Source organism: Schistocerca piceifrons, chromosome X (genome assembly GCF_021461385.2).
Source record: "Schistocerca piceifrons isolate TAMUIC-IGC-003096 chromosome X, iqSchPice1.1, whole genome shotgun sequence".
Classification (NCBI taxonomy): Eukaryota; Metazoa; Arthropoda; class Insecta; order Orthoptera; family Acrididae; genus Schistocerca; species Schistocerca piceifrons.
The window spans coordinates 927,577,930-927,602,951 of NC_060149.1; the positions used below are offsets into that span (position 1 = coordinate 927,577,930).

The 25,022-nt window shown below is 43.7% G+C and overlaps 1 protein-coding gene and 1 pseudogene across 1 annotated transcript in view; both read right to left on the reverse strand.

The window, feature by feature from the left end:
- Positions 1–25,022, reverse strand: part of LOC124722970 — a 464,760-nt gene that overhangs the window by 428,942 nt on the left and 10,796 nt on the right. The window lies entirely within an intron of this gene.
- Positions 10,845–10,961, reverse strand: LOC124724025 (annotated as a pseudogene).

A 25,022-nucleotide genomic window follows, 5' to 3' on the forward strand; every position in this document is an offset into this window, starting at 1 on the left:
ACGCCCTCTGGAGAACGCTCCAGATGGTTTTTTCAAAAGTCTGCTGCTTGGAAAACAGTAAGCCTTCCGCCTAAAGTTACCACAGCCGCACACCACAGTGTCTTCAGTACAATGCGATCCAGTGAGCATGCTGCTGTGCGGTGGCCGTTATCGACGATGACAAAAGCTATACGTACAATAAAGCGTGACGTCGGCATCGCTCAGAACAAAACCGTAATACACGAGGGCTATACCGACCATGGGATGTTTGTCCAAATGGACTGCCACGATCTCTTAGGGAACTCGGCCACCACGCCATTCCGAGAACTGGGCTGTAACATTTGTATTTAACATCAACGCGACTCTTATAAAAAAACAAATATTAAAAAAGGAAAACACAATCGCGCTGATAATACATGTACTCTTCCACGAAATTAGCCACAGCCACAGTCCATTTTCTTTTAGTTTTATGAGCAAAATCTCTATAGTTTTTACATGCAACTGCAAGATACAGTTCACATCTCATTATTTTGCGACATCCAGCGAAGTGCACCACCACCGATCACAGATGATCACGTGTGTATTACAAACATTTCAGACTCGTGAAATATGTATTAACCTGCTTATGAAGGAACAATACAGGAACCCTCTAATGTGATTAATAGTCTGTTGGATATGTTCCTCATGCAGTACAGTTGATGAAACTTTACACCGGTCTTTGATCACGAGCCACCTGCTCCAATGAACCACTACCTGTATATTCAGTAGGATCGCCACATATGGTCAATGCCGCAAAGTAGACTGTATTTGTTTTAGATATATCAGAAGACAGGGGTGTGGTAATATCTTATCGAGTTCTCTGATGGATGACGTCGGTGAAGTTTTTATAATTCGTAGGTTTCCTCTGTTGGGTGGTACAACATGCCGAGGTGAGAGAGAATGTTTGGGTGATAGACATGAATGCACTCTGAGAGACACAGATCTCTTTCGGACTGCAATGTCTGTATGTAGTTTGGAGATGTGTCACAATGCAGTAGTAAAAATCCTCATCTTTCTTCCATGTCCTGTATGACGTGTAGTCTTCCTAATTTTCCTAACAAGAAACACCACCGTAACTGCTCGTACCATCTTTTCTACTACCTCGTGTTACAGGGGAAAGCTTCGTTTGGTGTTGGCCTTACACACTGTACACAGTTGTTGGAACTACGACAACATGTTCCCATTTCCACCGAGTGCTCAAAACACGCTCCTGTCGCATTAACTCAACTCGTCCTGTGTCTCTATGAGATGCAAATGGTCTTAGATATAGCGCTCTCCAACTTCCGTTCAGGTCCGACTTAAATTGGGACGATCACATGGACAAAGCTCCAGGGATGGCGGGGCAGAGACTGAGGAGCAGTTACAAGATGCAGAGGGACTGTCTAAGAAATAGCAATGGAGTTTTTGCTGTATGGGATCCTTATCAGATAAGTTCGAAATGGGTGGCTCGTTTTGAGATATGAGAGTGGCACGAATATGATTCACCAGTGACTGTAATCATTAAAAGACGTCTCTACACGATCCAGCGCAAGTATGTGGTAGAATGGAGAGACTTGACACCAAATTGCAGACAGCATTTCTACCAGAAAGCATAACGCTGTCCGCGACTCGTCTGTGCGCCTGTAGACTCAAGACCGCTGTCTATGCAGGGTGACAGTAACACAGTCGCTACAATCGTGTGTTTAATAGCGCGGTCCTTACTCTAGATGTATGGTGTTTGCTGTAGAATCCCTCTGCGGTCAGCTTCAAATGTTAGCTCTCAATAGTCATCGTCCTCCTTCCATGGATTACAATTTGACCTGCCTGGTGAGAGTATCAAATTGATATCAATGACGTGCCGCCTGGTGAGTGGAGGATATGGCTAGGGCACCACGGAATGATTCTTGACATGCATTTCTTTTTTCTTTCTTTTTTTTGTTTTTGTTGCGGCGATGTCTTTTCACGAAATTTCAACCTCTCACCTACACTGGGCGAGACAGGCTCGAACGATCTGTTTCGTAAATGCTAGTATGATATAGCATCACATTGATAAAACAGGACCTGCGACAGTGTACGAAACAGCTACGTCCCCATGAATTATAGCTTGTTGTTGTCGAACATAAGATGAATGCGTTTTTTTTTGTTTTTTTTTTTTCTTTTGACGTGTGAGCTAATGGAGGGACAGGTTGTATTCTCTAGCGTATTTCACGTGTCTGAAATGTTTGTAATACACACGTGATCATCTGTGATCGGTTGTGGTGCACTTCGCTGGATGTCGCAAAGTAATGAGATATGAACTGTATCCTGCAGTTGCATGTAAAAACTATAGAGAATTTGCTCATAAAACTAAAAGAAAATGGACTGTGGCTAATTTCGTGGAAGAGTACATTTATTATCATCGCGATTGTGTTTTCCGTTTTTAATAGTTGCTTTGTTATAGGAGTCGCATTGATGTTAAATACAAATGTTCCAGCCCAGTGTTCGGAATGGCGTGGTGGCCGAGTACCCTGAGAGGTCGTGGCAGTCCATTTTTTGGACGAACAACCCACAGTCGGTATAACCCTCATGTATCACGGTTTTGTTCTGAGAGATGACAGCATCGAGCTCTACTGTACGTGTAGCTGTTTTAGCGTCAATAACGGCCACCGCCCAGCAGCATGCTCGCTGGTACGCATTCTACTGAAGACACTGCGGTGTGGGGCTGCGATTGCTTTAGGCGGAAGGCTTTCTGTTTTCCAAGCAGCAAATGGCTCTGAGCACTATGGGACTTAACATCTGTGGTCATCAGTCCCCAAGAACTTAGAACTACTTAGACCTAACTAACCTAAGGACATCACACACATCCATGCCCGAGGCAGGATTCGAACCTGCGACCGTAGCAGTCGCGCGGTTCCGGACTGAGCGCCTGAACCGCTAGACCACCGCGGCCGGCTCCAAGCAGCAGACTTTTGAAAAAGCCATCTGGAGCATTTTCCAGAGGGGCAGGGTGGTGCTGCTAAATTTCCCTTTCGTGCTAGGTGTGCTGCCTCAAGGCAGGTCACATGCCCAGAGCGACCACAGAGGGCAGCGGAAGGCCTGGTGTGATCAGTGGGGTGGCAATGGAGCCTCAGAAAAACAGCAAAGCACTTTGTGGAGCAGCTGGCTGTTTCAAGAAGACGGTGTCCTCCACTTAGGTGAGGTGGATGGAGGGAGGGAGAGAGGTGAGGGATGAGGGGCCTCGATTTTCGGCAGTTTGGGATTGTATATCAAGGAGAACGCAAAAAAAGGGTTCAATTGGCTCTGAGCACTATGGGACTTAACTTCTGAGGTCATCAGTCCCCTAGAACTTAGAACTACTTAAACCTAACTAACCTAAGGACATCACTCACATCCATGCCCGAGGCAGGATTCGAACCTGCGACCATAGCGGTCGCGCGGTTCCAGACTGTAGCGCCTAGAACCGCTCGGCCACCCCGCCGACAAGGAGAACGCACGGTGAGTTATCGCCCCCTCTGCAGTCATTTAGGACGCTGACTTTCTGCAGTATATGTATTGCATTATGACCCATCCATTAAGAGTGCTGGTTTTTTCATGACAATTTCGAAGTGTAATTAGTACTGTGACGCATTTTTTATATCAGTTGTGGTATCTTGCATTGGCTTCGGTTACCTGGGCTGCAGGGTGGTTTTTGGGTAGGCATCTGTAGTGAACTATGACGTCAAACGACGACTGATACTGTCCTCAGCTGTATGCTTCCAGGTAATACACTTTTTAAACTCCTCTCTGTCCAACACCAGCATCTCATCAGTTGAACATATTTCCAGCCAAAAAGAATAAAGATACTACCTTACATCCCAACCTTTTTTCCAGCCAGCTTGTAAGTGAAGGATAAAGTTTGAGGGTGTGTCACTAGTTTCAAGTAGTATTGCGAAATTTTTTCCCAGCAGCATAACACCAGTTGCATGGCATCGCCAATTTTTGAGCTGTATTGTGATTTTAGGCCGTCCTTGTGTAGCACTATGCATATAGTTGTCTAATTAGGCCCGATATTTGCGATTAATTACGTAATGAGGACCGATCGTTATTTCATTTTCCCGACCAAAATAAATAAACTAACCCAATCTTCCTCTTCTGCATCTGGACAGTTTCCATGTGTTGGGGGGTGCACTTGGGGTTTCCTTCCAGTAGAAACAGGGTTCAGGTCCCAGAAAGGGCACTGCCAATTTAAATTTCCCGCCAATTCCTCAGGTTGTGGGTGGGGTGGGATGTCAGTACAGTCCTGGGACAAAGGAATTCCCCCCAAAATTCGAAATTTCCGCCAATATTTGAAATTTTCACGTGTATTCATTTTACCAACAATCAACAATGGGGCCAGCATATATCAGGAGAAACAAATATTCCCTAACATACCACGACAGTCTACTTTTATTGTCGTCACATTTATTTATTTCTTTTCAGTAAACGGGGTTAGGAATCCATCAGGTCTACAGATGCCTGTCTGAATGCTACATCGAGTACCTGCGTCATCAAGTGACAAAATCTTGTTACTTTGATCCACATATCAACGACGAACCTGTTTGCACCACTGAGAGACGATGCGAATTCATTCGTGCAATCGATTGCTTCTGTACAGTGACACGACCACTAAAACAGAGTTCTATTGTTCGGTCACTGACATTTGCATCTGAACTCTGCAGTAATAGATGACTTGGATGTATGACGATAGGTTCGTACTATACACATTGGAACTCTATGGCCTACCAGAGCGATGACTATGTTTTGTGCTTCCCACAGTTAGCCGGCCGGTGTGGCCGAGCGGTTCTAGGCGCTTCAGTCTGGAACTGCGCGACCGCTACGGTCGCAGGTTCGAATCCTGCCTCGGGCATGGATGTGTGTGATGTCCTTAGGTTAGTTAGGTTTAAGTAGTTCTAAGTTCTAGGGGACTGATGACCTCAGATGTTAAGTCCCACAGTGCTCAGAGCCATTTGAACCATTTGAATCCACAGTTTCACGTTTCACAATAACACAGCAATCAGTGTATCGGGGCACATGTAACTTTTGTGAATTCCGACAGTTTTCTGAACAAGTGGACATATACAATTATGAATCCTTCAGACCAGTGTGGTGATTCTATTTCATCAAAATATTTAGTTGAGGTTTGCAAATGTTTCCAGGATGAAATTCCCAATTTCCTTGAACCGGTTTCTGTTGTATGTGAGAGCGAATTTTTCTTTACTAGTCTTTATGGCTGCAAATGAACTTTTTGAATTGCTCTGTCACTTATTACTGATTATTCCATGTTCAGCTAGGATTTACAATTTCATCAACAATCATGTAAGTTATAAGGTCTTGCCGCCGTGAAAATTTCATCGTTACCATCGTTTGTCATCATTTCGCGTCATTCCTTAATAAACTCAAGAAAAATTCACATTAACATGCCTCGAACGTTAGTCATTGCAATGTACTGTCAGAAGTCTTTGATAGCAATGACGCATCGTTTTTCAGACCGGACGTTCTTCACACTATTATAATTGGTAACATGAGGTATGAAGCCGTGAGAAAATGAGCAAAGTACTCCCTTGCATGTAAATTAATCAAAGGGAATCGAAAACTGGGTATTCAGCACTCAAATACAAAACAAGCTTGTTCAAATATGGGGTCTGTATATATACTCCTGGGAATTGAAATAAGAACACCGTGAATTCATTGTCCCAGGAAGGGGAAACTTTATTGACACATTCCTGGGATCAGATACATCACATGATCACACTGACAGAACCACAGGCACATAGACTCAGGCAACAGAGCATGCACAATGTCGGCACTAGTACAGTGTATATCCACCTTTCGCAGCAATGCAGGCTGCTATTCTCCCATGGAGACGATCGTAGAGATGCTGGATGTAGTCCTGTGGAACGGCTTGCCATGCCATTTCCACCTGGCGCCTCAGTTGGACCAGCGTTCGTGCTGGACGTGCAGACCGCGTGAGACGACGCTTCATCCAGTCCCAAACATGCTCAATGGGGGACAGATCCGGAGATCTTGCTGGCCAGGGTAGTTGACTCACACCTTCTAGAGCACGTTGGATGGCACGGGATACATGCAGACGTGCATTGTACTGTTGGAACAGCAAGTTCCCTTGGCGGTCTAGGAATGGTAGAACGATGGGTTCGATGACGGTTTTCATGTACCGTGCACTATTCAGTGTCCCCTCGACGATCACCAGTGGTGTACGGCCAGTGTAGGAGATCGCTCCCCACACCATGATGTCGAGTGTTGGCCCTGTGTGCCTCGGTCGTATGCAGTCCTGATTGTGGGGCTCACCTGCACGGCGCCAAACACGCATACGACCATCATTGGCACCAAGGCAGAAGCGACTCTCATCGCTGAAGACGACACGTCTCCATTCGTCCCTCCATTCACGCCTGTCGCGACACCACTGGAGGCGGGCTGCACGATGTTGGGGCGTGAGTGGAAGACGGCCTAACGGTGTGCGGGACCGTAGCCCAGCTTCATGGAGACGGTTGCGAATGGTCCTCGCCGATACCCCAGGAGCAACAGTGTCCCTAATTTGCTGGGAAGTGGCGGTGCGGTCCCCTACGGCACTGCGTAGGATCCTACGGTCTTGGCGTGCATCCGTGCGTCGCTGCGGTCCGGTCCCAGGTCGACGGGCACGTGCACCTTCCGCCGACCACTGGCGACAACATCGATGTACTGTGGAGACCTCACGCCCCACGTGTTGAGCAATTCGGCGGTACGTCCACCCGGCCTCCCGCATGCCCACTATCCGCCCTCGCTCAAAGTCCGTCAACTGCACATACGGTTCACGTCCACGCTGTCGCGGCATGCTACCAGTGTTAAAGACTGCGATGGGGCTCCGTATGCCACGCAAACTGGCAGACACTGACGGTGGCGGTGCACAAATGCTGCGCAGCTAGCGCCATTCGACGGCCAACACCGCGGTTCCTGGTGTGTCCGCTGTGCCGTGCGTGTGATCATTGCTTGTACAGCCCTCTCGCAGTGTCCGGAGCAAGTATGGTGGGTCTGACACACCGGTGTCAATGTGTTCTTTTTTCCATTTCCAGGAGTGTATATATATATATATATATATATATATATATATATATATATATATATATATATATATTATGAAATTAAAAATAAAATCGGTATTAATGACGAATTCACAGCTACGTGACAATACACGCGCACTTCTTACTCCGTCGCATTCAACACGGAGAATAATAAAAATTTCCGAGCTCGGCGATTGAGTAACAAACAATATAACAATTCAGTGCCCTTCTTTCCTGCTCAAAACTTACCAGGCACATGGAAATGATGGTACCATAGTATAAAAAAACTAAGTAAGTAATTGTTCATAATAAATTGGCTACCACAAGGCTCGGTATTAGATCCTCTTATATTTAACCTGCACACTTCTGACATACTAGTAATGGCCTCACAAGAACTTTGTTACGATGGTGACTTGGTAATAGCCATCTAAACCAAACATTTACAAGAGGACACGAATTGTCCGAAGTTTGCGCTTGGGACAGCTGAATGAATATTATAAGATATGGAGACTGCGCCCAAATACCACAAACATGAAAAGCTGCGCATTCCACTCCTGTAACCACCTAAAAGACACAAAGCTGAATGTTTCATTTTGCAAAAAAACAAAGAAACCGGAGAAATTTCACAAAATACCTTGGAGTCACTCTCGATTGTTCCCTAACCCCTAACGCATAAACAACACAACTGGACGAAAACGAAAGACCAGAAGTAAATAACAAGGAAATTCGCAGGAACAGCCTGAGGAACGCAAGTGGACATCTTAAGCAACATCGCACAGTCCCTAGTGTATCCTCCTGAAGGTTATTGTGCACCAGTTTGGTACACGACCACGAACACTAATGGAACAGGTGCCCATCGAAATGGGTGAATGCGCATTATGACAAACGCTGAAACCGCACCGACACTTTGGCGCCATGCCCTTGCAGACTCAGCTCCACCAGAACTGAAACAACAGGGCACAGATAATGGTACATTTAATGCTCCCATACTCCCAGGAATACACACAGTCCACATTGTACTGGATAAGGCCCCTGCCTGAAGTCCCACAGACCTGTGGGCCAAGATGAAGTTCTGTCATGGGAACAACACTCTCCAGCGGAGGAGGTATGGAACGACAGAGTGAAGGCTTTCACAGGTTTCCATTCTAATGGCTACCAACGCCCCAACTGTAGCAACGTCGCGGTGTGAACTATCCATGAAGATTTGATGTCGCCTGAAGAGAACCCGAACAGGCCACACCAGAACTAGGCCTATCTTCCACTGATGGGGCTTCGTCGATAGCCCTGGATGTCACTGCAGAGCATGACGTTGAGCGCATCGTCCGACAGCACCCCAAGAGAAGATACTCAGGGAAAAGGAGTGACGTTCCAAAGCCTCCAGGTGAAGCTATTAATAGGATATCAAATACTGATATACATCTTTGAGTTTGGAGTGCCGTGTCAGTTAATTTTTTCGTAGAATTTGTGATTGCATTAAGTTTTTGTGTAATTAGTGATTTTTAATTTTTCTTTGTAAAGTTTGTGATCTGCAATTTTTTTCCTTTTGTGTGTATGTAATTTGGAACTTATAGGTATTATAAGAGGGAGTCAAATGAAAATAAGACAGATGGATGAAAACTAAGTAAACTGTTTATCATTTCACATGTAATCGCCATAATTGTTAATACATTCAGCCCACTGTGAGACAAGAGGGTCAATGGCTTCAGGCAAAGATGGTTGTAGTTGCCTACAGAACCATGATTGTACCTAGGTATGCACCTCTTCGTCCAAAGCAAACCGACGGTCACGAATGTCTTTCTTCGGGGCTCCAAAAATATGGGAATCGCATGGGGGAGAGATCGTCACTATCTGGAGGATGTGTAAGGGCTTCTCAGCGAAACATTTTCTGTGAGTCGAAACAATCTTGCCAACATTTCTCTGCCTCGTGATGACTGGGTGTTGTGTGATGTCCTTAGGTTAGTTAGGTTTAAGTAGTTCTAAGTTCTAGGGGACTGATGACCATAGATGTTAAGTCCCATAGTGCTCAGAGCCATTTGAACCATTTGAACCAATCTTGCCAACATGTGGACGGGCGTTATCCTGCAACTGAATGCCGTCGTCCGTTGAAATACTGTGTTCGCCATAAACAGCGGATATTTGGGGCATTAATTTCACCTCCTGGCACTCCATCCGTAGTCAAGAACCGCACTGTACCTCGCTGTTCCTCTTCCTCAGTCTCCATAGTGAAGTCGTACGCACACACCACTGGCTGACCTCACGTCGAGCGCGTCTGTCAGACAAATAGCACAGCAGTGAATGTTCGCGCTGTTCCTTCCTGATTCCCAATAGTTGTCAGTTCTATCGCTTTCATTCGACTGTCCCTTGCAGTTAGTCATACAACTAATAAATATTCTTTCCTTACGCAACTCCACATCCGATAATTTCCGAAACAGAGCGTCAATGATTTGCAACAAAATGACTCACAACATTCCTTTCCTTCAAAGAACGGTTCAATTCCCACTAGTCTCAGAATTCTCTCGGATTTCCAAGGCTTTTCCAGTAAACTCAACTTCCCTGAGAATTCCCAATTATCCATGTTTTCCAGACAAGCTGCCAACCTGCAAACTCAGCGCCTCCCACTAACAGGCAGGAAACGTATCTATAATGGTGACGCATTGTGCCTGCCCTTATCTACGCTCTGATGCAAGCCTGTTGTTAACATCGCGCGATCAATGAGGCGTCCGGATACTTTGAGCACTTATGTATTTATTTTCGGCATACATACATACGCCACAAGCCACCTTACGGTGCGTGGCGAAGGGCACCCTGTACCACTACTACTAATTTCCTTTCCTGTTTCACTCGCAAATAGAACGAGGACTGTCTACATGCCTCCGAACATGCCCTAATTTCTCACATCTTATCTTCATGGTCCTTCCAAAAAGAAAGTCGTCTTCCCTCCAGGGATTCTCATTTGAGTTCACGAAACATCTCCGCAACACTCGCGCAATGATCGAATCAACCGGTAACAAATCTACCTGCACGCTTCTGAAATACACTACTGGCCATTAAAATTGCTACACCAAGAAGAAATGCAGATGATTGACTACATTTTCACGTAATTTGGGTGCATAGATCCTGAGAAATCAGTACCCAGAACAACCACCTCTGGTCGTAATAACGTCTTTGATACGCCTGGGCATTGAGTCAGAGCTTGGATGGCGTATACACGTACAGCTGCCCATGCAGCTTCAACACGATACCACAGTTCATCAAGAGTAGTGACTGGCGTATTGTGTCGAGCCAGTTGCTCGGCCAACATTGACCAGACGTTTTCAATGGGTGGGAGATCTGGAGAATGTGCTGGCCGGGGCAGCAGTCGAACATTTTCTGTATCCAGAAAGGCCCGTACAGGACTTGCAGCATGCGGTCATGCATTATCCAGCTGAAATTTAGGGTTTCACAGGGATCGAATGAAGGGTAGAGCCACGGGTCGTAGCCCATCTGAAACGTAACGTCCACTGTTCAAAGTGCCGTCAATGCGAACAAGAGGTGACCGAGACGTGTAACCAATGGCACCCCATACCATCACGCCAGGTGATACGCCAGTATAAGCACTCCGTCTTCAGGCCACAAGTGGCCCACCGGGACCATCCGACCGCCGTATCATCCTCAGATGAGGATGCGGATAGAAGGGGCGTGTGGTCAGCACACCGCTCTCCCGGTCGTTGTGATGGTTTTCTTTGACCGGAGCCGCTACTATTCGGTCAAGTAGCTCCTCAGTTGGCATCACGAGGCTGAGTGCACCCCGAAAAATGGCAACAGCGCATGGCGGCCGGATGGTCACCCATCCAAGTGCCGGCCACGCCCGACAGCGCTTAACTTCGATGATCTTACGGGAACCGGTGTATCCACTGCGGCACGGCCGTTGCCCTACGCCAGTATGGCGATTACGAATACACACTTCCAATGTGCGTTCACCGCGATGTCGCCAAACACGGATGCGACCACCATGATGCTGTAAACAGAACCTGGATTCATCCGAAAAATGACGTTTTGCCATTCGTGCACCCAGGTTCGTCGTTGAGTACACCATCACAGGCGCTCCTGTCTGTGATGCAGCGTCAAGGGTAACTGCAGCCATGGTCTCCGAGTTGACAGTCCATGCTGCTGCAAACGTCGTCGAACTGTTCGTGCAGATGGTTGTTGTCTTGCAAACGTTCCCATCTGTTGACTCAGGGATCGAGACGTGGCTGCACGATCCGTTACAGCCATGCGGATAAGATGCCTGTCATCTCGACTGCTAGTGATACGAGGCCGTTGGGATGCAACACGGCGTTCCGAATTACCCTCCTGAACCCACCGATTCCGTATTCTGCTAACAGTCATTGCATCTCGACCAACGCGAGCAGCAATGTAGCGATACGATAAACCGCAATCGCGATAGGCTATAATCCGACCTTTATCAAAGTAGGAAACGTGATGGTACGCATTTCTCCTTACACAAGGCATCACAACGACCTTTCACCAGGCAACGCCGGTCAACTGCTGTTTGTGTGTGAGAAATCGGTTGGAAACTTTCCTCATGTCAGCACGTTGCAGGTGTCGCCACCGGCGCCAACATTGTGTGAATGCTCTGAAAAGCTAATCATTTGCATAGCACAGCATCTTCTTCCTGTCGGTTAAATTTCGCGTCGGTAGCACGTCATCTTCGTGGTGTAGCAATTTTAATGGCCAATAGTGTATTTCAATGTCTTTTCTTAGCCCGACCTCATAGGGATCCAAAGCACTCAAGCAGTACTCAAGAATGGGTTACACTAGTATGCTACACGCAATCTCCTATATAGATGAACCACACTTTCCTGAAATTCTCCCAATAAATAAAAGTTGACCGTTCGCCTTCTCTACCACAGTCCTTGCATCCTCATCCCATTTCATATAGATTTTCAGCGTCAAGTCCAGATATTTAAACGATGTGACTGTGTGCAGCAGGAATCTATTAATTCTGTATTTGAACATCATGTGTTTGTTTTTTTCTCCTCATTTGCATTAACTTACACTTTCCTACATTTTAGCTCGCTCCCATTCATCTCACCAACCAGAAATTTTGTTCGAGTGATCTTGTATCCTCCTACAATCACGCAATGACACCACCTTCCGGTACACCACAACAGCATCACCATACAATAGTAGATTTGCTTCTCAACCTGTCCACCAGTTCATTTACGTGTATAGAAAATAATAGCAGTCGTATCAGACTTCCTGGGCACTCCTGACGATATCCTTGTCTCTGGCGAACACTCGCCATCGAGGACATCATACTGGGTTCTATTTCCTAAGAAGTCTTCAAGCCACTCACATATCTGGGAACCTATTCCATATTTCGTACCTTCATTAACGGTCTGCAGTGGGGCACTGTGTCAAATGATTTTCGGAAATCTAGAAATATGGAATCTGCCTATTGCCCTTCATTCATTGTTCGAAGTACACTGATCAGCCAGAGTATTACATTCACCTAAGTAATAGCCAGTACGTCCACCTGTGGCACACGTCATGACATGAGGCCTTGGTAAGTCGCTGGAGGGAGTTGGCACCACATCTACACACCCAAGCCATCTAATTCCCGTAAATTCCAGCGAGGGGCGATAAGCTCTCACACCACGTTCAGTCACATCCCAGATGGGTTAGGTTGGGTTCAGGTATGGCGAGTTGCTAGGTCAGCACATCAACTGGACTTCGCCACTGTGTTCCTCAAACAACTCCATCACATGTGACTCTTGAAGCTTTCCCAGCAGATGTGTTGTAAATAGTCTTCACAGGTTTTCCGCCGGAATTTGCACAACGTGATCCGGTGGCAAACCCGTGAAGACTATTTACAACTCCATCACACTCCTGACATTGTGACATGGCACATTTTCTTGATGAAAAATGCCACAGCCTTTAGGAAACACGTTCGTCATGAATGGGAGTATGAGGTCTGCAACCAGGGTATGATACTCCTTGGCCGTCATGGTGTCTTGCACGAGCTCCACTAAACCCACAGATGCCCACGTGAATGTTCCCCAGAGGATAACGGAGGAGCTGCCACATTGTCCCCGACCTGCAGTACAGGTGTCAAGGAGCTGTTCCCCTGGAAGACGACGGGTTTGTGCCCTCCCATCAGCACTATAATGAAAGTATCGGGATTCAGATAATGAAAGTATCAGGATTCATCAGACTATGCAACTCTCTGCCACAGCGACAACGTCCAGTGCCGATGGTCATGTGACCATTTCAGTCGTAGCTGCCGATATCGTGCTGTCAACAATAACACATGCATGGGTCGTTGGCTGCGCAGGCCCATCGTTAGGAGTGCTGGGTGCACTGTGTGTTCAGAAACTTGCACTCTGCCCGACATTAAAGTCTGACATTAATTCCGCCACAATTCACCACCTGTCCTGTTTTACTCGTCTGTCCAGCCTACGACGTCCGACATCTGTAATGAGGGTGTCTGCAGAACCACACAACATCTGGATGTGGTTTCACTCTGGTTTCGCCACATGTTGAAGACATCACAGCAATCCTCGAACACCCGACAAGTGCAGTTTCCGACATGCTCGTGCCAAACCTCTGGGCCATCACAGTGTGCCCTCAGTCAAGCTCCAACAGATCGTGTGCCTTCCCCATCCTACACACGGACAGCACGCTCACTGATACAACATGCACCGTGCGTGTGTTTGATTGGCAGTCATTCCTTGCCAGGTGATGCTGCTTTCGCTTAGAAAGGTTTATATCGCTAGTCGGTCGGTGGTCATAATATTCTGGCTGATCAATGTAAATCAAGTGAGGGAAAGGCAAGCAGAGTTTTGCACGAGCGAAAACAATGCTGCTTCGTGAACACAAGCTTTTCGGTCTCAAGGAAATTTATCTTCGAACTGAGAATACGTTCAAGAATTCGGCAGCAAACACATGTTACGGATATTGGTCTGTAATTTTGGGGAATCGTTGTTTTACACTGGAGTCACCTGTGCGTTTTTCCAGTTGCTTGTGACTGTGCGCTGGGCGAGAGATTCGCCAATGCCCTAGAGTGGAGTCCTCTTTGTAAGACCAAACTGGGATTCCATCCGGAGCTGGCGGCTCACTTGTCTTCAACTCTTTGTTATTCGGTCTAGACTCCTATTAAATTTATTACTTTACAATCAGAATCTACTGATGCAGTCCATAGCGTGCTATACCTTGGGAATGATACGACAGTGGAAACTGCAGTCGCGTAACAGTCCAAGTGGGAGTGTCATTTCTGTCAAAAATCAGTTTGACATTATAGTCCACACATATGATTACATTTTTAACAGATATTCTTTGCTTATCTGTTTCCACCTTTTGTGTTCATATACGTTGAGGCAGCTAACAAAGGTCCCAAAAGATATACAGAACGAGTTAATAAATAGAAGAGGCGAGCTTTACACTAAGGTGTAGTGGACATTGTGGCGAATTCGCTGGCGTAACAAAGTAATTTTTAATCGTCATAACTGCACACCGCCTGTCTTATCTTATTTTAGTGCCATTTGGGAAACGCTTCCGCAAAGGACTTCAACGACTTAAAATATATCGAACTTGATCACGTAATAACAAGATAACAGCGCCGCTAACTGCCGTCCTGTTTTCAGGAGGAGAAGTCACTCAAATGTATGCACTACTATACTATACCAACATAACTCAGATAGTGTTCGTGTGTTTATTACTATTAATATAACGTCAAGTGCTTGAAATGTTGACATTGAGAATTGATACATGTTATACAGCGATTTCGGACTGATACCATTGCGTCTTGAATTTCATCTGGACTTATTACAGCACAGGCCAATGTTATACATTTCAAGGCTTTGGAAGCCGGTAGTGTTTCCTAGTAGAACTCTAGTTTTGATTTTTCCCTCAAAGAAACGCCCAGAGGTTTTAAGTTTGGTTAGTGTGCAGCCCTTTTTGTATTTCCCAAATGACCGACTCAGCTATCTCTACATGTGTTGTTAAGGTGAGGAATGGGCAGGACATCCGTCATCTTGGTACCAAATGGACTGCCTTATGACCGGTAGGATGTCTTCAATTAACTGCTGCAGCACATCTGTTAACAATTGTAGATACTTGTGGCTATTTAGAGACCTATTCGATACAACAGGCACCAAAGATGCGAGTCTTGAAAAAGCCCACAACACAGGCTGCCAGGCCAACGTCGTTTATCCAGTTTTCTCAGCCAGCGTGGATTTTCAAGTTCTCAGCAGTCCAGATTGCTAAGACTGATTTGTCCACAGCTTGTGTACTACACTCTATCTGTAAACAAAATCTTGCATAGAAACGACGCAAACCTTTGCAGTTTTCGTAAATACAAACTGGAAACTGCAACAACCGACTTAGAAAGTTATTGCCGTGAATTCTTGCTAAAACTGGAGCAGCTGTTGAATAATCCTTTATTAGTACAATCGTTTCGCAACCAAAAGTTGCATCATCAGGTTGATGAAGCGAAGTATGGAAAATATGAAATGCGTTGGAATGTAGTAGTAACAGAACATTCCTTTGGCTGGTCGCATTTAAGCTGCATCGTAGTGACATGGATTTTGCGTCACCGCAGCAAAAATATTAGTTGCATTTCACTCATCAGATGCTTTTCTTTTTCATTGGTGCATTTTATCCTTCAAAACTCCAATTTCTTGATTTGTTTTTGTAATGTTTGCAAAGGCAGAAAGTGAGGGCTTGGTACGCTCAGAAGAGCGCTTTAAGGTTTGGTGACATTGACCATAAACGGAAACCACATCCACTTCTCCGACAGTTCCCGAACAAACTCTCTGCTGTGAACAGACCGTTGGGCTTCGAGCGCACAGGTAAACAAGCGAACAGTATCCACGTTTGTTACAGTAAGCCAGACGTTTTGGAACCTCTCCCCTAAAAATGGGGCACTATTTTGTGCTGCTGTTCGCTTATTTGATCAAGTTCCAGAAATTGTATGTATAATTTCGCAGAAAACGTATATAGTTCCATTTAAAAACTTCGGAGTCATAGTTCTGCAGCTATAAACGTTAAAAATTACTTTAGTACAGGCAAGTCGAGGGTGGGAGGAGAGGGAATCACCGGGACCCAAGCCTCATGCGTGGCCGAAGTCTGTCAAGGGTCTGGATTTCTCAGGGTGCACAGCTGGACAATATCAGACTGCTATTGTAAAACTAATTTTGTACCATGTTGGGTTTCAGAACATTTCTAAAGATTGCAACATTCATCAGTCATCGGCTCATAACAGAGGTCAGTGTTGCCAAATCAGCAATATTATAGTTCACCTCCACCAACGTAAGTTTGCACATGGTAGTTCACTTTTAAACTGACTGTTCTACGAAGTAAAAATGAATCGTGCACCGAGCGCCGTCTAATAGGCTAGTCTAAGTACTGTGCATGGACGTCACATAGGACAACGTTATTAGCTAGTAATGTTGTACCGCTTCTCGCGTCACGTGACTGTTGCCTTGGGATTTTTATTAAAATAGCACTGCTTGCTTTACTTTGTTTAACGGTTATCAGTAACTTTTAAAAAAAAGTGATTATAACTGTGGCCGACAAGTAGCCAAATACCTGGTTAATAAGATTCTTTCCATCACTATCCCCCAGTTCTCTTCGCGTCAATGGCAGATAGCATCCACTATTGTCGATGTAAGGAATTACTGTCACTACGCCGTCTCTGGGATCCCCTTTGCTGTTCCTAAAGATCACAGACACCTGTTACCTGTCAGCTACACCCAGGGCGTGGGAACTACCGGAGAGTAGCTATACTGTATAATAAGTCCCAGGGTCTCATACGTAGCGATACCAAAGCAGACCGCAGTGTGTCTTGAGTTTGCAACACTGACGATTTTTTTTACAAACTTTGGACAGTTTTGGCTTCGTTGTACAAGAGTGCACTCTTGATGAAAGTGATATTAATATTGTGGAATCTAAACACACGTCTCGGGAAGCAGAAAGGGAAAAAGGTCAGACAAGTTTATTCAGCCTCTCAATGTAAAATGATAAACAAAACGACAAAACCAGTCACCTGATGCCCAAGCTGCAGCAGTGGAAAACGGCGAAGATGAATTTCTTATGTGACTGTGGAATAATTACTATTCATTAATTTGCCTGTTCGTATAAAGTTATCTTCTCGAATGCACCGCTGTATATAGCTTCCGTTATGTGCCTTTGCAGTGTCCATTGGCAGTACAGGAAACAGAAATCATTCAAGTGATGTTCAAGAAACGGCACGGATTTTATTTACCGTCTGGCAGCTGCAGTTTGGCCCCAGCCTCCCATCCAGTATTTATCCGTATATATCGGAAGTCGTCGTCGTTGAAACAACTCCCAACGTATGCAAACTAACAGTGGGCGGTGCAGTGTCATTTCCAGTGCATTGATTCATTACACTTTGATTGGCGGTTAGCGAACATGAGTGAGCGGCTATAATGCCAGCGTGTTGTCTCCCCGCAGAGTTCCCCATCTCGCGGCCAGTGCCGTCGTCCCCCCCTCCCTCCCCCGTTTCCTTGAGGCACAGCAATGTGCAATGTGTTGCTTATGGAAGAAAGGGGTAAGCAGCATTGCCGCCACAGGGAGCGGAAGCGGAATATGGGGGAGGGGGAGGGGGCGGGGCGATCTCACGCGGTGGTGAAATGTCCAGCTCGTGTTACTTTTTGACCACTTGCTGTGATGTAAACTACGCACGGAAGTAAGAAGGTTTCGCGAATGCGCAAAACAGTGCCGTTCAAGTTCAGGTGTTACACTTTGTTATAGCAGCGAATATGAAATGAAATTAAAGCCACAGCTGAAGGTCAAACAATAAGTAGTTCACTGCGTGGGGGCTACTACAACGCCACACAGTGTTAGATCGTAATCACTGACAGCTGTGGTAAAATTGCTACAATTATTGCATCTATACTGAAAGAAAGTTTTCAGAAAATACTGAAACTATTGCTTGACAAAAATATCAAGTACAACATTTTGTGTCAGATCTCATAATCTGAGGTAAAAACTATCCATGCATAGGAATGAGTAGGTTCTGATCTCGTCAGCTGTGCTTTTTGATGTATAAAACCGTGTTGGCTAATAACCGACTTCTTTCACGTTCAACAGCTTGAGAATGACATTGCAATTCAACTCACACTAAGGCGTATTAAAAACGTTACTTAAAGCATTAAAGGCCCTCATTGTTTCCATTTTAAGTTTATACTTACGATATTAATTTATGATGTAATTTTCAAACATTTTACCATACGATAATCTTCTTCATTTTATAATGCATTTTATTAAGATTTCGGCTTATAGTGTTTTACGAGGTGCATTCAAGTTCTAAGGCCTCCGATTTTTTTTCTAATTAACTACTCACCCGAAATCGATGAAACTGGCGTTACTTCTCGACGTAATCGCCCTGCAGACGTACACATTTTTCACAACGCTGACGCCATGATTCCATGGCAGCGGCGAAGGCTTCTTTAGGAGTCTGTTTTGACCACTGGAAAATCGCTGAGGCAATAGCAGCACGGCTGGTGAATGTGCGACCACGGAGAGTGTCTTTCATTGTTGGAAAAAGCCAAAAGTCACTAGGAGCCAGGTCAGGTGAGTAGAGAGCATAAGGAATCACTTCAAATTTGTTATCACGAAGAAACTGTTGCGTAACGTTAGCTCGATGTGCGGGTGCGTGGTCTTGGTGAAACAGCACACGCGCAGCCCTTCCCAGACGTTTTTGTTGCAGTGCAGGAAGGAATTTGTTCTTCAAAACATTTTCGTAGGATGCACCTGTTACTGTAGTGCCCTTTGGAACGCAATGGGTAAGGATTACGCCCTCGCTGTCCCAGAACATGGACACCATCATTTTTTCAGCACTGGCGGTTACCTGAAATTTTTTTGGTGGCAGTGAATCTGTGTGCTTCCATTGAGCTGACTGGCGCTTTGTTTCTGGATTGGAAAATGGCATCCATGTCTCATCCATTGTCACAACCGATGAAAAGAAAGTCCCATTCATGCTGTCGTTGCGCATCAACATTGATTGGCAACATGCCACATGGGCAGCCAAGTGGTCATCTGTCAGCATTCGTGGCACCCACCTGGATGACACTTTTCGCATTTTCAGGTCGTCATGCAGGATTTTGTGCACAGAACCCACAGAAATGCCAACTCTGGAGGCGATCTGTTCAACAGTCATTCCACTTTCTCGATCATGTCGTCAGACTGGCTTGTGCGAGCCCGAGGTTGTTTCGGTTTGTTGTCACACGATGTTCTGCCTTCATTAAACTGTCGCACCCACGAACGCACTTTCGACACATCCATAACTCCATCACCACATGTCTCCTTCAACTGTCGATGAATTTCAATTGGTTTCACACCACGCAAATTCAGAAAACGAATGATTGCACACTGTTCAAGTAAGGAAAACGTCGCCATTTTAAGTATTTAAAACAGTTCTCATTCTCGCCGCTGGCGGTAAAATTCCATCTGCCATACGGTGCTGCCATCTCTGGGACGTATTGACAATGAACGCGGCCTCATTTTAAAACAATGCGCATGTTTCCAGTCCGGAGAAAAAAAGTCGAAGGCTTTAGAACTTGAATGCACCTCGTAAGTATATTGTGAAACACTTTTAGATCAACAACATTGCGGATCTAGTTATAAGTGTTCCCAACGGTTTTGATGTTGGAACTTTAAGCACCTTAAATTCTACAACTAAGGGAATACAAAAGGTAATAAAATGTGGCTCACTTAACCGTCCAAAACATTTTCCAGCAGATGTCAATTCCCATGTATTTCCTACACCTCTACTTCAGTGTAAACTTCTGAACAATGAATGTGCGCCCCATGAATGGTTAGTTTTGAGTGTAACTCAGCAAGGATTATTTTGTTTTGTTCCCAACTTCTTTCCAGTTACGCTGAGACATTCATTCATACTTCTCTTCAGAATCAGAATATTCGTATTAATTAAAGTGGAAAAAATTATATGACAGGGTCCCAGAATGTAGCAATGACGATGACACATTTGGAATTTTATGGAAACACTAAGATTAATCAGGTCGCTGAGGCATGCAAGTTATTTATCAATGATTACTATAATAATGCCACAACAGATTCAGAAGAAGAAAATACATATCTAAAAACAATTCATACTTCAAACTTTGAAGACATTACTTTGGAACTGTTAGACCTCTCGAATAAAATGCAGAATATTAAAATTTCAAACTTATTTCTGAATGTATATCTAGTTTTGCGTTTCTTTTGCACTTGTCCAATGACTGTAGTTGAAGGAGAAACATCATTCAGCATTCTGGTTTGTGTTAAGAACTGTCTGTATCAATTATGCATTAACAATTTCTTTCAGATTTGGGGCCTTGGCAACTCCGTCTAATTTAGCAGACAACTTGATTTCGATAGCGTGATTCAAACGTTTTCTGAACAAAAGCCTCGCAAAGCGCCATTAATTTTGTTACATTTTAAATGCTTTTAATTGTCACAAAACGTTATACATCGCAATAACTATTCCTAGTTTTCGGAAATAATATAGAGTGTGAAATCAAATATTTTTCATAATAAAGCAATGTCCAGAACCCGTTGTTTTGAACTTTTAATGGGATGAAGGAAACTGTACATTGAAATAAAACTGCTAGAAAGACTTCGTTCTGAAACGAGTGTGAAATTTAGAGCACGATCTTAGCAATGGCACCTCAGCCAAGTGTTCCATAAACTGATGTTGCAGTGTGTATAATTTCCTCTAATGTTTACAGACACTATAATAAACGAAACCGAACTTCTGCTGTTAATAGTGACTCGACGATACACTTGTGTATACTACTGCATGCTCCGATTCAGCGTACTACACCACAAAAATTAATTCGCTCGAATTCCACCGGCATTACATCGTGTAACTATAGTACCACTGCATAAACTGCATTTGTGAACATATATTTACTGATTAATAGGAAATAATTTATTCTGTATTTCATCCTAATGAGTATTTTTTGTAGTTCCAATGCTCTGCCAATTATGTTGTGTTTAAATCACAGCAGCCTTGCCTACTTACGTCAGAAAATTCGCCACATTGCCCACTAGAACGTAGCGGAAACAGCATACTGATATATTAAATATATTTATTCGTTCCGGGTGGCCTGTCGGACATGTCTTGTCCTATAAATTGAACACAAATTGACACTCAAATTACTTAACTATGTTTGAAAGATTATTTACGCAACCATCGTCACTAAGTTACTGTTGAGCAATGACAATATGAATCTGTATGACGACCGAGCACGCTAACCCGGATACAAACCTTTCACGAGAACTGCTCTTCCAGCATGCCCACTCACAGATCTTTGATAGGTCACTTACTCTTTCCGTTCGGAACTCCATTAACGCTCACCTACTAACAAGGGAACCTCCCCATCGTACCCCCCTCAGATTTAGTTATAAGTTGGCACAGTGGATAGGCCTTGAAAAACTGAACACAAATCAATCGAGAAAACGGGAAGTAGTTGTGTGGAACTATGAAAAAAATAAGCAAAATATACAAACTGAGTAGTCCATGCGCAAGATTTGCAACATCAAGGATAATGTATCTCAGGAGCCCCGTGGTACCGTGGTTAGCGTGAGCAGCTGCAGAACGAACGGTCCTTGGTTCAAGTCTTCCCTCGAGTGAAAAGTAAAATTTTTATTTTAACACAATTATTATCTGTCCTTCCGTCCGTCCGTCCGTCCGATGCGATCACTTTTTTGGGAGTGATTATCACATTCACAAGAAAACCTAAATCGGGCAAGTAGAAGAATCTTTTTACCCATTCGCCAAGTGTACAAGTTAGATGGGTCGACAATCTGTTGTAAGTTATGGTATTATTTTTTGGGGAAATTCAAGCAATATATTGCGCATACTAAAGTTACAGAAAAGAATAATAAGGAACATGTGTACTGCCCATCCAAGGACATAATGTCGCCCACTATTTGAAAAACAACAGTTATTAACAGTTCCCTCCTTATACATCTATGATATCATCTTTCTACATAGCAATTTTGTCATTCGAGAAAAACTGTTTCAATCACGCGTATAACACGAGAAACAAAGATAATTTTATGCTTCCCACTCATCGCTTAAACCTATACGCGCAGTCTCCTCAGTATATGGCAATGAAAGTTCATAACAAGCTAAAAGGAAATAATGTTCTGAGTATGAACCTAGAGACACTGAAAACAAAGCTATATGATATACTTGTCAAACGCTGCTACTACACTGTTGTGGAGTTCATGAAGGATGAACTGAACATTTGACCAGGATAAATTTACATATAGTCTTGTGTGTAAATGTAGCTGTCCTTCACAAAAGGGAGGAAAGAAAAATAAAAGTTTATATTAATGTTAAAATTCTTTGTACCAATTAGGCCTAAGTTGTGTTATCCATTTTTTTGACGTGTCTCCAGTACACTAATCATATTATTAGAAATTGTATGTTATGAGACGAATAAAACACTGTTCACTATTCACAACATATTCCTGTCATGTGACGCACATGCCGTCACCAGTGTCGTATAGAATATATCACACGTGATTTCCTGTGAAGGAATCGGTTGACCTATGACCTTGCGATCAAATGTTTTCGGTTCCCATTGGAGAGGCACGTCCTTTAGTCTACTAATGGCACGGTTTTGTGGTGCGGTCGCAAAACACAGACACTAAACTTATTACAGTGAACAGAGACGTAAATGAACGAACGGACAGATCATAACTTTGCGAAAATAAAGTAAACTTTTCACTCGAGGGAAAACTTGAACCAAGGATCTCTCGTTTTGCAGCTGCTCACGCTAACATTTTTTTTTGTTCGCTTTATTTCGTTGCATCTGCTCGGGGCGAACGTTGTAAGACATCCATTTAAGTTCGTTGTTGATTTGTTAACTGAGTTTTTTTATTACAGAGGGCACGTTACCCTCTGACCGAACACGCTGAGCTACCGTGCCGGCGACCTAGGGACCAGCGCTCCTGAGCTGACATCGTCCTTGATGTTGCCTATCTTGCACATGGACTACTCAGTTTGTATGTTTTGCTTATTTTTTTTCACAGTTCAACACAACTTCTTCCTGTTTTCTCGATTGATCTGTGTTCAGTTTTTCAAGGCCTATCAACTGTGCCAACTTATAACTAAATCTGAGGGGGGGGGGGGGGGGGGGGGTTGCGATGGGGAGGTTCCCTTGTAAGCTGCAGTAGACTGTATGACTGTATATATTGTGACACAGTCCTCGGACTGCGACAGAAGGTAAGTAAGCTTTGTAACATTGAGTGCACTGAAAATAACCCTTATGACAAATCAGATCTTTTTACTATATTGTGGTAGTCAACTTTGTCAAGAATTCAATATTAACATTCACACACAGTGGTTATCACACATACACTGTATGCATGATGATCTGTGTGTGAAACCACATGAGCTGTGTCACATATGAAACCATCGGAAGTAGAAATATACGTTTGTTTATTAAAATGTAAAACTATGAACTTCAGTAAAAGCTCTCACTACACTTTCCTTTGGTACTTTCCTACTGAAACATGGAAGGAAGAGTACAGTTTAATGCCCTACTGGTGAGGTCATATGAAAGAGAAAGAGAGAGAGAGAGAGAGAGAGAGAGAGAGAGAGAGAGAGAGAGAGAGAGAGAACAAAATCTGATAGTGCAAAGGTAGCCAAAGGAAATTGTCCTCTTTTTCTGAGGAACCATGTTGGTGTTTGCCTCAATTTCAGGAAACCATGGAAAACCCAAACCTACATAACCAGATGGTGATTTGGATATTAATCTGAATGAAAGGTTAATTTCTCACTCATTATTTAAGCAACATTTCAATATTTGATGGAAAAGACTTATGTGGAGAGGCCAAACACGTGCAAAATGTCAGCACAGTAGTTAAGAGTATCATCCACACATGGCTATATGGACTATTAGTAAATACCTTAGTTGACAGAAAGTGTACAGGTGTATCAAAAACAAGTTAACTGTTACATTACTCTCTCTGTGTGTGTGTGTGTGTGTGTGTGTGTGTGTGTGTGTGTATATATATATATATATATATATATATACAACATACCCATGCCTATAAAATATCCAGAAATGGCACTAAACCATGAGAAACCTTAGTTTCCTGCCATTCTGCTCACTTCAGAAATAAAGCTGCATACAACTTCACACTGTGAAGTCTATCCATAGTGTTGTATGACTGATGCAAGAGTAAATATCAACTGTGTTGCCCTGCACTATTACAGGTATAGTCTATGTTTATATCTCAGACTACATGTTACTTGAATATGAATATTCACCTAAATTACCAGTTAATATGTTTATTCCATTTATAATATCGAGACTAATAATAATAATGGAACAATGTCATGTCATTTTAACAACTATTTTTTATACAGAGAACAAGACAAGCCACATTCAAATGGAAAAAGCATTCTCATTATTTTTCACCCACATGCACAGCTGAGTCACCTTACACTTTCTCGATGTGCAGCCAAAAAGAAAGTATTCCTAAAAATAAGTGGGAGACCAATCTGTAAATAACTTCTGTAGTCAGTTTCAGCTGAAAAACTTCTACAGGTTTTCTTTTTTTAAAAAATTCATTTTGTGACTTCAATTACACTTACACACAACCCAATCATTGTTTTAGGACCTGGTACAGATCGTACATTCCACAGTTCCTATCACTCCAAAAGTACCATCAAACTAGTTTGTTGCCACACACTTTGTTGCCACTAACAAATCAAACCCTTCACATTGCTCTCAATGATGGTAACATAAATTAAAACAGTTTATCAGACATTATTGCTGCATAAACTATGAACTATCTGAACTGGACACAATAGTACATACAGCATCCACTGAGTAAATTTTAAGATGTGTCACTACAAGTTAAACTGCATTGTTAATACAGTTTGCAATAAAACCATTCTCAAAGTGGAAAATACTAGGAAATCTGAGTAAATTTTAAGATGTGTCA